The sequence below is a fragment of the Myodes glareolus genome, chromosome 3 (genome assembly GCF_982192425.1).
Source record: "Myodes glareolus chromosome 3, mMyoGla1.1, whole genome shotgun sequence".
NCBI classification, from domain to species: Eukaryota; Metazoa; Chordata; class Mammalia; order Rodentia; family Cricetidae; genus Myodes; species Myodes glareolus.
In genome coordinates, this window is record NC_142028.1 from 11,996,675 (window position 1) to 12,009,199 (window position 12,525).

The following is a 12,525-nucleotide window of genomic DNA, read 5'->3' on the forward strand; positions in this document are numbered from 1 at the left end:
TAGCCAAACTCCCTAAAGAACCCAACTGTATCTATCCCCTTTTAGTATTTTGATATTGAGCCTGTTTCTTTTGTTTTTGTTTTTAGGAAGTGTCTTGTTCAAGAACCCAGTCTGTCCTGTGTTATGCCCAGATCACAGAGTTCCCCCCCCCCCGCCCCAAACCAACTAGGAGACCGGATACTAAACCCAGGACCTCAGCCGTGGTAGGCAAGCAGCTGCGGTTGAATGCCTCAGTCAAGGTAGACATTTGTCTAGGGGTGTCCTGGTGAAAAGTGATGGGTATGTGCTAGCAGGTGATCCTGTCCACAATGGTTGGAATGTTAGGAATTTCCTTTGGATGATCTGTTCCTGGGTGGTGCCTGGGTGACACTGTGGTACTGCCTTAGGGAAAACTACTGAGACTCAGGCCTCTATTGAGCTTTTCGTGGCTGGGCCCTGCATCCTGGAACTCACTATGTAGTCTACCCTTACTTCAAACTCATGACAAAACTCCAGAAGCAGAAAACAAAATCCAAAAACAAGGCCAGCAAGATGGCTCAAAGGGTAAGGGTGCTCTCTTTCAAGCTCAAACACCAGAGTTTGTTCCTAGATGGTGGAAGGAGAGAAGAAGCTGCCCGGAGTTACAAATTATGACGTGACGATGTCATCCTCTGACCTTTGCACCTGTGCCATGCTCATGCCCCCCCACACACACAATAAGAAAGAAATATCATTTTTTTCAATCTCCCAAACAAAAAGAAAAATGCCCTGCCTCAAAGTCTTTCATTAAAGAAAGAAAAAGGAAAAAGTCTAGTTATTTATTTATTTCCTTGCTTGCTTTTCAGTTCTAGGGATTCAATCTAGAGGCTTGAACTTACAAGCTTGCTTAGTAAGTACTCCCAGCCCTGAAATACCCTCTTACAACTTTGTAAATACAAACCTATAATATTTTAGGGGCTGACGAGATCACCTAGTGGTTAGAGCGTGCGCCGCTCGCACAGATGACTGGAGTTCTGCCCACAGCATTCATATGGCAGCTCACAACTCCCCGCAACTCCAGCTCCTGCACGCAGATGCCCACCACACCCATGAGACATGTACTTGGAAATAAAATAGTGAGGGCTGGAAAGATGGTTCAGAAGTTAAGAACACTTGGCTGTTCTTCCAGAGGTCCTGAGTTTAACTCCCAGCAATCACATGGCGATTCACAACCATCTGTAATGAGATCTGGTGCCCTCCTCTGGCCTGCAGGCATACATGCAGACAGAACATATATAAACACATATAATAAATATATGGATACATAATAAATAAATCTTTGAAAACTAAAATAGATCAGCCAGGCACTGGTGACTATGTCTTTAATCCCGACACTCAGGAGGCAGAGGCAGGAGGATCTCTATGAGTTCAAGGCCAGCCTGGTCTACGGAGCTAGTTCCAGGACAGCTAGGACTTTTACACAGAGAAAACTTGTCTCAAAACAACCAAACCAAAAACAAACAAACAAACAAACAAACAAACAAAAAAACAGTTACTACTGTTTGGCATGATGGCGCATGCCTTTAACGCCAGCACTTGGGATGCAGAGGCAGGTGGATTTCTGTGAGTTTCAGGCCAGCCTGGTCTATAAAGCGAGTTTCAAATTGTTTTGTTTTGAGACAGGATTTCTCTGTGTGGCATTGGCTGCTGTCCTGGAACTCACTCTGTAGACAAGACTGGCCTCAAATTCACTGTGGTGGTGCACACCTTTAATCCCAGCACTCAGAGAGGCTGAGGCAGGTGGATTGCTGTGAGTTTCAGGCCAGCCTTGTCTACTAAGTGAGTTCCAAGACAGCCAGGACTGTTACACAGAGAAAGCTTTTCTAAAAAAAAAAACCAAAAAAAGAAAAGAAAAGAAATAGAAAAAGATATGCACCACCATCACCATACTTTTATTTGTTTTAGATTTATTGTATTTAAGGTGTGTGTGTAAATGGAAATTGTATTTTCCCAATTTCCTTCAATAGTGATTGCATTATCGGTTTATGTTGCCATGCCCAGCATGAGTTTTGTTTTTTATCTTTTTTTTTAAAGCCAGGAATTGAATCTTGAATCTCGGGTGTGTGTTCAAGTCAGAGAATGGTTTTCTGGTGTCTATTCTCTCCTTTCACTGCGCGGTTTCCAAAGTTGAACTTCAGCCATCAGACCCAGTGAGCCCTCTCAGCAGCCCCCCGCTTTGTCTTTTTCAGACATGGTCTCATTGTATTGAGCGAAGCTCCTCCAGCCTTTCCCTCCTAAATGCTGGGATTTAGGATTTCAGATTCCTGAATCTTTGAGAGTCCACCAACAGCTTCTGTGTGACTTCAAGAAGGTTCTGTCCCAGGACAGGTAGAGTCCTACCTGAGGCACACCACCCATGGCTGGCTACATGAGGCACATCCATCTGTAATTCTAGCACTTAGGAGGTGGAAACAGGAAGTTCAGGAATTCAAGGACATCCTGCCTTCTTAAGGAGTTTGGTGTCAGTAGCATAGATACTGAGAGAAACAATTAATAAATGGGACCTCGTGAAACTGAGAAGGTTCTATAAAGCAAAGGACACGGTCAACAAGACAAAACAGTAGCCCACAGAATGGGAAAAGATCTTCCCCTACCCCAAATCAGATAGAGGGCTGATCTCCAAAATATATAAAGAACTCAAGAAATTGGGCATCAAAAGAACAAATAATTCAATAAAAAAAAAGTGGAGTACAGACCTAAACAGAGAACTCTTAACAGATGAATCTAAAGTGACTGAAAGACACTTAAGGAAATGCTCAACATCCTTAGTCATTAGAGAAATGCAAATCAAAACAACTCTGAGACTACATCTTACACCTGTAAGAATGGCCAAGATCAGGGTTGGAGAGATGGCTCAGAGACTAAAAGCACTGACTGCTCTTCCAGAGGTCCCAAGTTTAATTTCCAGCAACCACATCGTGGCTCACAACCATCTGTAATGAGATCTGGTGACCTCTTCTGGCATGCAGGCATATATGCAGACAGAACACCGTATACATAATAAATAAATAAATCTGAAAAAAAAAAAGAACGACCAAGATCAAAAACACTGATGACAGCTTATGCTGGAGAGGATATGGGATAAAGGAAACACTCCTCCGTTGCTGATTGGGGTGCAAACTGCTACAGCTGCTTTGGATATCAGTATGGTGATTTCTCAGAAAATTGGGAAACAACCTACCTCAAGACCCAGCAATACCAGTTTTGGGTATATACCCAAAGGACATGTGTTTAACTATGTTCATAGCAGCATTGTTTGTCATAGTCATAACCTGGAAACAACCTGAATGTCCTCAACCGAAGAATGGATAAGGAAAATGTGGTACATTTACACAATGGAGTACTACACAGCAGAAAAAAATAATGACATATTGAAATTTGCAGGCAAATCAATGGATCTAGAAAACATCATATTGAGTGAAGAAACCCAGACCCAGAAAGACAAATATCATATGTACTCATTCATAAGTGACTTTTAGACATAAATCAAAGAAAACCAGCCTACAGTCCACAACCCCAGAGAATCTAGACAACAATGAGAACTGTAAGAGAGACATACATGGATTTAATCTACATGAGAAGTAGAAAAAGACAAGATCTCTTGAGTAAATTGGGAGCATGGGGTTCAAGGGAGAGGGTTGAGGGGGAGGGGAGTGAAAGGGAGGGGACTGGAGAAAAAGATATAGCTCAATAAAAACAATTTTTAAGCCAGGCAGTGGTGGTGCACACCTTTAATCCCAGCACTAGGGAAGCAGAGACAGGTGGATCTCTGTGAGTTCAAGGCCAGCCTGATCTATAGAGTGACTTCCAGGACAGCCAGGGCTACACAGAGAAACCCTGTCTTGAAATCCCGCTCTGCCCCACGAAAAGGCAGAAGCAGACTCTACAAAGTTGTCCTTTGACCTCCATATACATGTCATGGTACACTACTTTCTCCACACTAGTAAATAAAGTTTAAAAAGTCAATTTAAGGAGGAAAGGGTTTATCTTTAACTCAGAAGTCCAGGTTATACCTCACCATGACAGGGATATCCCAAAATCAGGAGCATGAAGCAGCTGGTGGCATTTCATGCTGCTCCAAAGAGAGAAATCAATGCATACATGCTCTTGCTCAGCTCTGATTGTCCACTCTTACATAGTTCAGAATGTTCTACCTTGGGGATGGTACCACCTATCTTAGTCAGGTCTTCCCATCTCAGTCAAACCAATCAAGATAATAATAATCCCCAACAAGAATGCCTGGAGACCCATCGCCTAGATTCTAGAGTCTCTCAAGTTGGCTGGTAACACTAACATTATATTAAGGTTTATGTATAAACTTTTCTCTTAAGTTAAAAAAGAAAAAAAAGAAGCCCAGCTTTGCTGACAAAGGTAGCGCTCTCTGCGTGGAGAACAACCTGCAGAAGCCCCATGGACTCAGGCCTTAGGATTCATACCTTTTATGTCGGTGATCTGAAATAAAGACCAGAATGAGAATGAGACATATGCCTTTTGCAGCCCAAGACAGTCATCTGCCAAAGAACACTAGGCTTTAACCCGAACTACTTCATGTGATCCAGTGACCCCACCTGTGCAATGTAGGTCATCCTTTGTAGAGCTTTTATGAGGAGGAAATGAGTTAGCATACTCTCCTCTTGAAGTATAGTTGGTGCTCAGTATGTGCCTGCATCCTTCGCAGACCTTCATTGGTGACTCCATTTCCTTCTGGAGAAGAGGGCAGTACTGTTGGGAGCCCCTGAGCTGCCAGGGCCTAAGACGAAAGAGAAATGGCAGCACCGACAAACTCACTTGCTAAACTCTCCGTTTGTGCCAGGGGCTCCTCTAAGGTCTTTTCCTGAATTAGCTGGTGTAAGTTTCTGAACTCTACGAGGTAAGGATTACTAGATTATCCATTCTGAGATGCAGAAAGACTCTAGCTAAAGAGTTCAAGAGGTCCTTTGGCTCAATACAGGGTAAGAACTAAAATCTCAGGGCTGTGGTGGCATGCTTTAATCCTAGCTCTTAGGAGGCAGAGGCAGGTGGATCTTTTTGATGAGTTTGAGGGCAGCCTGGTCTACAGAATTCCAGGGCAAGCCGGGACTACACAAAGAAACCCTGTCTATACACACACACACACACACACACAGAGAGAGAGAGAGAGAGAGAGAGAGAGAGAGAGAGAGAGATCTGAAGCTATTGGACCAGTGGACCAGGCTGGACCTTCTTACAGGGCAGCAAGCTGAGTACCTGCTGCCTGCCAAGGGGTTGTGTCTTCATGCTTAGTTGTTTTTGCTTTGGAGCAGGGTACTGTGTAGTCCAGGCTGGTCAAACTTGAACTTGAACTTGAATTTTCTGTGTATCAATTGTGTGATCATCTCCTAATTTAAACATTCACTGCTGGAGGAAGGGGAGAAGTTTGTCCACCTTGCAAGATTCTCCCAAGCTCAGAAACGTCAAAGCCTCCCAAAACTCCTCCCCAAGGTTACAGTAAGCTTAAGAGGAGACTCTCCTGTGGGGCTAACTGCAAGATGTGCAGGAATCTCCAGGGCTGCAGCTTTCATGAGTTCTCACCCACATGCTAATGTGGATTTTCCAGTAAAGCAGCTGTCTGAGTCACACATGTTCCTGTAAGCAACCACAATAAACTCATAGGTTCACCAAGCTAGGCTTCGACGAGACCGCTTATTGGGTCTGTAATTCGTGTTCAGTCTAGAGTAAAAAACATCTCCCCAGAAAAGACTGACAGACACAACCTGTGGAACTCTGTATGATGCCCAGGCTGGTCTTGAACTGACGATTCTGCGATTCTGCATCTGCTTCCCCAGTGACTCCCGTGGTTCTGTCGACTGATCTCTCAGAGATTCCTAATAGCTCTTTCTGTTCAAAGGTTCATCCCTTCCTAAATGAATGGTGTTTCAGGGCTATTTACGAGCTTAATCATCAACTCATGAACTGAGGTGGAACTTAACTAACAAAAGCTAGTTTACTCTAAACAAATTCTCAATTTTAGCACTTATAAATAGAACAAGAACAAGACCTACTGCTGGCTTCCAAAGCAGACTTTTACATTTTTAGGATTTCTTTTCTTTGAGGGGTGGGTTCGAGACAGGGTTTCCCTGTGTAACAGCTCTGGCTGTCTTGAAACTCTATAGAAAGGCTGGCCTTGAACTCACAGAGATCCTGCCTCTGTCTCCCAAGTGCTGGGATTAAAGGTCTGCACCACCACCGCCCAGCCAGCACTTACTACTCTTAAAGGGGACCAGAGATCAGTTCCTAGTACCCACGCAGGGTGTCTCAGAACTCTCTGTAACTCCAGCTCTAGGCCATCCAATAGCTTCTTCTTTAGACATTCCTGGGCACAAGCACACATGTGGGTTCACATATATACATACTGTGGGAATTGCTACCCCGAGTTATATTTCCCTGCCCCCATTTGAGGTGCTTATCTGCAAAGAATCATAACTTCCCTCTGCTCCTGGAGTTGGATGAGGAAGTTTGAGTGCATGTGATTATTCCTTGATCCCTGCTGGGGTCAGGTGACAGTCCCTACTGGGGACAGGTGACAGTCCCTTCGCCACCCCCTCCCCATTTGGTGCCATGGTATAAAAGTTAGTCCCTGCAGAACAATAAAAAAGCTGCTGTTTCACCTCAACCTCGTGCTCTGTGGATTTCATTCAACCTGGACACCCTCCGCTGAGACTCGTGGTTCCAGACCATGCTGGCGCGGTACATACATGCAAAATATTTATACACATAAAATAAACAAATCTAACATAATAAAACAGAATCATACACACACACACACACACACACACACACACACACACACACACACACACACACATATATATTAGCTGGGCATGGCGGTATACACCTTTGATTCCAGTACTTCCAAGGTAGAGACAGGGTGAGTTCCAAGCCAGCCTAGTTTACATTGCAAGGTCCAGCCTAGCCAGGGTGACATAGTGAGACAGTGTCTAAAAATGAATGAGTTAATCAATCGATAAATCAATAAAGCTAAACACTTTATCTGTGCAAAGATGTGGTAAAAAGCCCAGAAAGCTTTGGCTAGGGCTGGAGAGGGGTTGATTGAGCCAATAAGCAGGCGGGGGTGGGGGGGGGGCGGCGGGGAGAGCAGTAGTCCAGAGGCCCAGGATGTGGGATATCCCAGGCTTTGGGGTAGTAAAAACTTAGATCAACTCCATCTGCCAGAATAAACTATATAACAGAAAACACACGATGTGAGTCTGTCTCTAACAGTTGAATCTCTTCCTTTTATGCCACTTGGCAGTCAGGAAGTCCCAGCACTGTCTGTGTGGATTTACTACAGGGACAAACAAACTTCTGACATAATGAAGTGGCTGGAGGTGTGCTCACTCCAGCTTCCCTTGAACATTGAGAATACAGTTCTGACTTTGCCTGGGCACGCCAGTGAGCACCGGCTACCAGTGTGCAGTAGTCTGTTAAACCTGACAGGCTTCAGCTCTGGATGACAATAGACACTTTCACTTAACACTGTCCAGGAAGTAGTGTGGGGTGAGGAAAAGGAGACTGAGCAATGAATCTATTTTAGAGCGAGAGCAGGCGTAATCTCTAGAGAACGCCGCTTTTCCTGCTCCTGGCCCTGCTCATCCCGATTCTTGCACATTTATGAAGGCAGGACACGAAGGCTAGTGTCTGCCGACTGGTCCCTGGGCATTTTTCTGCAGTGAATTGAGGAAACTCTAGATTTTAGAAGCTTAACATCAGACAAAGGTTTGGAGAGTTTGTTCTTTAGGAGACACACAAGTATTGCTCCCCAAGTGTTATCCCGAAGGTAATTAGGTACAGGACTCACAAGAAATGCATCCCTTACGAAGATGACTCCCTTAAACTTAGAAAAGAGCATTCCCTATACAGCGCCACACAGTAGGAGAGCGAAAGAGCCTGTCCCACGAAGCCCAGTCTGATTGACTTGGTCAAATGGGATATAAATTAAATCCATCTGAAGAATCTGATCTCCAAATGGAATTTTTCATTTCCCTAAGACTAGAGTTTAAGAATAGCACACGAAGTAGGAAAATAAGAGCAAGTTCCCCCCACCCACACACGGCTGGTGAAGTTGGCAGCTCACGTGGAAAACGAGCCAGCTCTTCCCCAGCTGAACAAATTCACTCAAAATGATTTCATAGTTTCCTTCCTCTCCCTTTGCAGTTCAGGAACTATTTTCCAAGGAGCAAAGAAAAAAAAAAAATGTGTTTCTGAGATTTTAACCCTTTAAGAGAGAAGCTATTTGAGCTCAAGAGAAAATGGATCAGCAGTATGGACTGCTCTTACGAAGAACCAGTTCACTGCCCGGCTGCCACGTCAGTCAGGGGCTCATAATGGTGTGCATATCTCCAGCTCCAGCTCCAGGGAATTCAAGGCCCCTTTCCGGCCTCCACAGGCACCTGTATCCACACAGTACACACTCACTCAGACATGCGTATATACACATCGATAATAAAATAAAATCGTTTTAAAAAATATTTATTTATTATATTTATTTATTTATTATGTATACAATATTCTGTCTGTGTGTATGCCTGCAGGCCAGAAGAGAGCACCAGACCTCATTACAGATGGTTCTGAGCCACCACGTGGTTGCTGGGAATTGAACTCAGGACCTAAGGAAGAGCAGGCAATGCTCTTAACTCTGAGCCATCTCTCCAGCCCTAAAATAAAGTCTTTGCGGGGACAGAGAGATGGGTCAGTGACTAAGTGCATCTGTAGCTCTTGCAGAGGACCCAGGTTTGGTTCCCATGCATCTATATGGTTGTTCACCTCCTATAACTCTGGCTTTTCAGGGGATCTGATGCCCTTTTCTGACCTCTGCAGGCACCAGGCACAAATGTAGTGTATAAATATACACGCAGGCAAAATACATACACATAAAGTAAAAACTAAAATAAGGCCAGGCAATGATGGTGCACACCTTTAATCCCAACACTCGGGAGGCAGAGAAAGGTGGATCTCTATGAATTCGAGGCCAGCCTGGTCTACAGAATGAGTTCCAGAACAGACTCCAAAGCTACACAGGGAAACCCTATCTTGAAAAACAAAACAAAACAAAACAAAACAAAATCTACACTAAAAATAAAAGGTATAGTCTCTATTTTCTAAGAGTGTGTAGTATAATGCAACAGTGGCTTTTTTTTTAAACAAATGCTGCTGGCAGAAAGCTGGTTCAGCCTTATCTAATTGGGACTCGAGGGAAACAGCTATGCCTAATACAGTCTGAAGCTCAGTAATTGAACTAATATGATTTCTCAGATACCTGCCAGGGACATACTAAAGCAGGTAGATTAAATAATACAGGGCAATTTTGTTTTGGCCTTCGTGCTGCATCTAGTTAGAATCTTTTGGGGGTGTTGAGACACCCTGTCTTGTATTCTTGCTGAGGCCATTTCAGATTTAACTAGAATTTGATATCCCTGATGGACAATGCCGTGGAAAATTGCCCATCTCTATTCTAGGAGCCCAAGGTCAGGCTGTCCTAGGTAACTTTCTTCAACTTCTGTTAAACTGCTCATTTACGCAGAATCCCCCCCAGCTAACTGCTTGGTTTAGCTTCTGTTAAATTGCTGGCTTACATGAAGCTCCTCCACACCCCAGGATGTGGTTTCTGCCTCAAAAATCCTGTGTTCTGGGGCTGGAGCGATGGCTCAGGGGTTAAGAGCACTGACTACTCTTCCAGAGGACCAGGGTTCAATTCCCAGCACCCACATGGCAGCTCACAACTGTCTGTAACTCCAAGATCTGAGACCCTTACACAGACTCCTGTATATACAGGCAAAATAAATACAGGCACATAAAATAAAAAATTAAAAAAAAAATCCTGTGTTCTGGACACTTAGGGCTACACCTAGGTCCCTGAATACTTGGGTGTAGTCCCAGCCAGTTGGAATAAAGACTTCCAATTGGATATAAACTGTATCTGAGGGGTCATCCACGATGGGCTACCTGTAACAATGTCTAACCTTTTCTTGGACAATATTGCCGTGGGATAATGATCCTATAAAGATTTGTCACTCATATTGGTTTAATAAAATGCTGATTGGCCAGTAGCCAGGCAGGAAGTATAGGTGGGGCAACCAGACTAGGAGAATTCTGGGAAGAAGAAAGGCAGAGAGTCAGTCACCAGCCAGACACAGAGGAAGCAAGATGAGAATGCCTCACTGAGAAAAGGTTCCAAGCCATGGGACTAAACATAGACAAGAATTATGGGTTAATTTAAGTTGTAAGAGCTAGTTAATATTAAGCATGAGCTAATAGGTCAGTTTATAGTTAATATAAGCTCCTGTGTGTTTCTTTGGGACTGAATGGCTGCAGGACTGGGCAGCACAGAAACTTTAATCTACACAATATCTCTTTTCTTCTGTTCCAGTTAGAAAAATCATATACATACATAGATGCCTACAGTGGCTTAAAAATATGTTAAGGACATATACTTCATGTATGGACATAGACTCCCAACTTTTGATGCTTTGAATTTTTATTTTAAAAAATGTTAGTTTCCTATCTGTCCCCACTTGACAATTGTAACATGAGGGGCCGGCTTGTTGGGGTTTCTGTCCTGCCCAGTATCCCAAAGCCGGGCAAGCCCAAAGAAAATCACACACAGGACTCCATAAGGTTATAAACTGATTGGCCCTTAGCTCTGGCTACTTATTAGCTCTTATAACTTATGTTACCCCATTATCCTTATCTATGTTAGCCACATGGGCTCAGTACCTTTCTCAGTGTGACGGCTTACATGTTGCCTCTTCGGTGGTCTGCGCAGGAATGGCTGAGGAACCTTTCTCCTCCCTAGCCTTATCCTATTCTCATTACTCCGCCTCTACTTCCTGTCTGGTTGACCCGCCTATACTTCCTGCCTGGCCAATCAGCGTTTTATTAAAATACATGATTGACAGAATACAGATAATTCTCCCGCACCAGACAATTTATTCACATTAATCTAAATTGAGAAAAGCCACACAAGAAACCTCCATTCCCTCATTCTTAACTTCCTGGATTCTCTTTTCAAGGCAACTCACACTTTAAGTTTGTTTTGTTTTTGTTGGGGAAGTAAAATTCTGTCTGAGACATTCTATGGAATTTAAGCAGATACTGATGGGTATCTTGAAAATCCCCAGTTGTGGCTTTCTCTGCCAATGCAATAAGCCAAATCCAGGCAAATTAATAGGAACAGGTTTAATAAACAGAGCAAAGCAACTCAGGAGAAGTAGGAGAAAAATCACGCTATCTAGGGGCTGGGTCTTTAGTACGCTGTAGGCGTGGTCCCAAGCATCTTAAGTGGGGGAAGAGATGCTGCTTGGAAGGCTTTTTAAAGTCAGGGTCTGGAGAGAGAGGTGAGGCTGAAGTAGGGCTACCACCTGAACAGGTACATACACTATTTGTTAAATTAAGGTGTTTTGTATTGATACAAAGGGTATCTTGACTTAATGCTGTTAATGTGGGGTCAGGAGATAGCTCAGTGAGTTCTGTGCTTGCCTAGAAAACAGGAAGCCCTGGGTTCATTCTCTAGCACGGGGTAAACCTGGGTGTGGTGATTTACATCCGTAATCCCAGTACTTCAGAGGGACAGACCGAAGAATCAGTTCAATGCCATCCTGAGCTACACAGTGAGTTCAAAGCTAGCTTGGGATGGGCACCCCAGTACCAAGAGAAAACAAGCAGGTGGGCTTTAATATACCAGTACCTTAGGACTACTGGTGACTTTGGGCACATTTCTTGATTTTCCTCCTATGTAAAATGGGTTTAATGAAGGTTAATCTGATAGAGCTATGAGGACTGAAGAGGTCGTGCTGTACAGCGCTTGCCCATCAGGCATGAGGGCCATGGGGCCACGGTGTAAACACATAAATTCTCACACTTCGGCCTGGTGTGGTGGTACACGCCTGTGATCATCACCCTCTGGAGTTCTGGGTTAAAGAATTCTAAATCATGAAGTTAGTTAAGGAAACTCAGGTCAGCCGGGTGTGGTAGTTGCATGCTTTTGAACCCAGCAACCAAGAGGCAGAGGCAGGTGGATCTCTGCGAGTTGGAGGCCAGCCTGGTCTACAAGAGCTAGTTCCAGGACAGCCAGGGCTGTTACACAAAGAGCCCCTATCTCAGAAAAAAAAAATGAAATATAAAAAAAAACTGAGAAAAAGGATGGAGCTATAGTTCAATGGTTGTGGTCTAGGGCCTGTATAACATGTGCAAGGTTCTAGGTTTAATCCTTAGTACTTAAAAAAGAATAGAAAATGTCCTGGAGGCCATCAATGCTTTGCATATTTGATTTTTATCTATATAATTTTTTTCAAGACAAGGTTTTTCTGTGTGACCCTGGCTGTCCTGGAACTCATTGTAAAGATCAGGCTGGCCTCACACTTAGAGATCCTTCTGTCTCTGCCTCCTGAGTGCTGGGATCAAAGGTGTGTGCCACTCTCCTGGTCCAATTTTATGTGTATGTACCTGTTAGTTACCATGCGCATACAATGTATGAGGAAGCCAGGAGAGTGT